General features: G+C 39.9%; 1 pseudogene; it reads left to right on the forward strand.

Annotated features, from left to right (window-relative positions):
* The first annotated feature begins 789 nt into the window (after positions 1-789).
* Positions 790-3,521, forward strand: LOC119292744 (annotated as a pseudogene).
* Positions 3,522-4,612: the final 1,091 nt, after the last annotated feature.

The following is a 4,612-nucleotide window of genomic DNA, read 5'->3' on the forward strand; positions in this document are numbered from 1 at the left end:
TGCAATGCTAGTGATTATGCTGTAGGTGCTGTTTTAGGGCAAAGAGTCGATAAGAAATTGAATGTTATCTAGTATGCTAGTAAGACTCTTGATTCTGCCCAGAGAAACTATGCTACTACTGAAAAAGAGTTCTTAGCAGTTGTATTTGCATGTGATAAGTTTAGACCTTATATTGTTGATTCCAAAGTCACTATTCACACTGATCATGCTACTATTAAATATGTTATGGAAAAGAAATATGCTAAGCCTAGACTCATTAGATGGGTTCTCTTGCTCCAAGAATTTGACTTGCATATTATTGATAGAAAGGGGCTGAGAACCCCATTGCAGACAACTTGTCTAGGTTAGAGAATGTTCTTGATGACCCACTGCCTATTAATGATAATTTTCTTGATGAACAATTAGCAGTTGTCAATGCTTCTCGTACTGCTCCTTGGTATGCTGATTATGCTAATTACATTGTTGCTAAATATATACCGCCTAGTTTCACATACCAGCAAAAGAAAAAGTTCTTTTATGATTTACGACATTACTTCTGGGATGATCCACAGCTTTATAAAGAAGGAGTAGATGGTATTATTAGACGTTGTGTGCCTAAGCATGAACAGGAACAAATCCTATGCAAGTGTCACTCTGAATCTTATGGAGGACACCACGCTGGAGATAGAACTGCACACAAGGTACTACAATCTGGTTTTTATTGGCCTACTCTCTTCAAAGATGCTCGTAAGTTTGTCTTATCTTGTGATGAATGTCAAAGAATAGCTCGGAAATTTATGTTTCTGAGGCATGAGCTTAAGTCCTGGAGCAAAGGTATTTCCAAACTCTCAATTGCTATTGAAAACTCAAACAGGGCGCTCTTTGAAATTGATGAACTTGAAAACAAACGACACCTCACCATACCAGAGACCAATTTTCGGCGCATACTTAAAAATCATATTCTGAGGCTCCTGGCTTACCAGAAAGAGTACTGGAGACGTCGATGCACTATACGTTGGGTCAAGTTTGGTGATGAACTGCCAAATTTTTTCCAAGCTATGGCTTCGGAAAGATTTAGAAGAAATAATATTGCTTCACTCATCACGGATGATGGCATGTGTGTTGAAGATCATGCAGGGAAAGAAGCAGTCATCTTTCAAACTTTCAAAAAATGCCTTGTCTCTTCGGCAAAACATGAGATGAAATTTGATCTGGCCAGAATCATTAAAAGAGTCGAGGACCTCGATCAACTTACCGTACCATTCACACACTAGGAAATTGATGATGTAATAAAATACATGCCTGCTGAAAGAGCGCCAGGTCCAGATGGTTTCATTGGACATTTTCTTAAAACCTGTTGGCACGTGATCAAAGTGGACTTTTATAAATTGTGCAACCAATTTCATGAGGGCAACCTAAACCTTGAGAGCATCAATGAGGGATTTATCACATTGATTCCAAAAATCAATGCGCCCACCTCAGTAAATGACTTCAGACCCATTACTTTACTTAACTGTTGTCTGAAGATAATCACCAAGCTTCTTGCCAACCGCTTACAAAGACTCATACTAAAGATTGTGCACCGAAATCAATACGGGTTTTTGAAATGACGATCGATCCAAGATTGTTTGGCTTGGTCGTTTGAGTATATATATCAATGTCAATCCTCAAAAAAACCAATTGGCCTTCTTAATCTTGACTTCGCAAAAGCATTTGACACAATTGAACATGATGCAATGTTAGACATAATGCAACACATGGGATTCAACACTAAGTGGCTAGATTGGATCAAGGACATTTTGTCCTCTGGGAAATCTTCGGTTCTGCTTAACGGAGTGCCAGGTCGTTAGTTTCATTGCAAAAGTGGTGTGCGCCAAGGAGATCCATTATCGCCACTAATCTTTGTGCTCGCAGCCGATTTACTTCAAGCTGTCATTAACGATGCTTTCATCCAAGGGACAATTCAGCTACCCTTCCCCTGCGCCACTCAAAAAGACTATCCTGTTATACAGTATGCCGACGATACAATAATTATGATCCCGGCCTGGGAAACACAGGCTGGAACGATCAAGCAAATCTTGTCGGACTATGCAACCTCAATTGGTCGGAAGATCAACTTTCACAAGTCTACTTTGATCCCAATCAACTGTGACGACACCCAAAGTGAAAACATAGCTCAAATCTTCGGTTGCATCATTGGTAAAATGCCGTTCACATACCTGGGTCTACCATTGGGATCAACACGACCCTCAGTACATGATTTAATGCCAATGGTATGTAAAGTGGAAAGACGTCTTACATCTGCCCTCAACATGATTTCTTATGGAGCAAAATTATCTCTGGTTAACTCGGTGATTACATTGTTGGTTATCTTTGCTCTTTGCACACTTAAACTGCCTGCAAGCATTCTTGAGCTACTTGACAAAATCAGAAGGAAATGCCTATGGACCAAAAGAACTGAACAAGGTGAATCATGCAACTCTCTGGCAGCTTGGGACTTGATTTGTAAACCCAAGAATTGTGGAGGGATGGGTATCCTGGACCTTAGAACACAAAGTGATGCCCTGCTTCTGAAATATCTACATAAGTTCTACAATCATTGGGACTTGCCTTGGGTGGAACTTGTCTGGAACACCTATTACACAAAAAAAATTCCACATGCATCAGACGCCTGTGGCTCATTCTGGTGGAAAGATATAACCAAACTCATGCCTATCTACAGAGGTATAACCAAGACCACAATTCAGGATGGAAACAACACTTTGCTATGGAAGGACTTATGGAGAGATGACATTCTAGCTGATAGATTCCCTAGAGCATTCCCATTCACCAGAAATGAGGACATAACCGTCCAAGAATTCCTAACGGCCGAGACGCTGGGTACGACATTCCACCTCCCTTTATCCGAACAGGCACATGAGGAACTGTTGACAATGCAACAGATGTTGACCCCAACTACTCTCAATCAAGGTGATGACAAGTGGAGATGTACATGGGGTAAAGGATAATATACAGCCAAGCAATACTACTCATACTACTTCAGAAATCTTGATGCTCACCAGTCCTACAAATGGATTTGGAAATCCAAAGTTACTATGAAAATCAAGGTGTTTGGATGGCTTCTCCTTTCTGATAGACTCAACAAAAGGAACATGCTCAAAAGAAGGCACTATAACGTTGGAGACAACTATACTTGCCTCCTGTGTGCCTCCCCCCCAGAGGAAACCTTGGAACATCTATTCTTTACTTGCCCATTTAGCCGAGATTGCTGGACACACCTCAACATAAGCTGGCTCACGCAAGGATCAAGGCTCCATTGCATAGAGGAGGCTAAAACTATGTGGAACAAACCCATGTTCATGGATATCTTTTTGCAAGCTGCTTGGAGCATCTGGAAGGAAAGAAATAATAAACACTTCAGAGGGATCATCCCTTCAAAACAATCCTGGATGATTAGGCTGAAATAAGACCTCTCCCTGCTTTGTTATAGGGTGGGAGAAAAATACAAACCCTTCCTCACCTCTGTCATTCAAACCCTATAGCTTCTCCTTTAGTTTTCCTTACTCTAAACCTTCACACCCTCCTTACTTTTATTTTACCCCATGGTGATGGATGTAAGGTTATAACTTTGTAACACCTTTTTGATACTATCTTAATACATACAGTATGAGCCTCTCCTACTGTCTTAAGTGTCAAAAAAAGTGAAAGAATAGGTAACATTAGTAGACGTCAAGAAATGCCTATGAATTATTCTCTTGTTATTGAACCGTTTGATGTTTGGGGCTTTGATTATATGGGACCTTTTCCTGCCTCTAATGGTTATACACATATTTTAGTTGCTGCTGATTACGTTACTAAGTGGGTAGAAGCTATTCCAACTAGTAGTGCTGATCATAACACTTCTATTAAAATGCTTAAAGAAGTTATTTTTCCGAGGTTTGGAGTCCCCAGATATCTTATGACTGATGGTGGTTCACACTTTATTCATGGTACTTTCCGTAAGATGCTTGCTAAGTATGATGTCAATCATAGAATCGCATCTCCTTATCACCCGCAGTCTAGTGGTCAAGTAGAGTTGAGCAATAGAGAGCTCAAATTAATTTTGCACGGCGGACTGCTCGCATGCGTCCCATCAACTCACGCCTGCTCGCACGGTAGACGGGTCGCGTGGCGGCACATATATTGTTTTTTATTTGGATGATTGATGATGCCGCTTTATTTTTTGCTTAACCGAAGCATGGCACGTATTCATTGTTGGTCTAACGATCACGGTTCGAATAAATAGTTCATTTGGTATATTGGTTCTCAATTATTAATAATCTCATGTTTGTAATTAGATAAAGATTTCATCAAAACTGGTCTCAATTTTGACCAAAAAAAGTACAATGCAACTTTGTATTGGTGTCCATATGACAACATGATAAGTTTCATGAACTTCAAATAAGTTTTTGATGTACTAGAATTTAAAAATCAAGATTCTCATTGTTTGAAATTTGTTGCACGGGGAGTAAACATGCACCCAGTGAGACACATGTGTTTTTGCAATCCATTTAGGTGCACTGTCACATGTGCATGTAGCTCGAATTTGATTTTTGCACATTATACCCATAGAAAATCAATTAATTAATGTACT

The sequence above is a fragment of the Triticum dicoccoides genome, chromosome 4B, assembly GCF_002162155.2.
Source record: "Triticum dicoccoides isolate Atlit2015 ecotype Zavitan chromosome 4B, WEW_v2.0, whole genome shotgun sequence".
Taxonomy (NCBI): Eukaryota; Viridiplantae; Streptophyta; class Magnoliopsida; order Poales; family Poaceae; genus Triticum; species Triticum dicoccoides.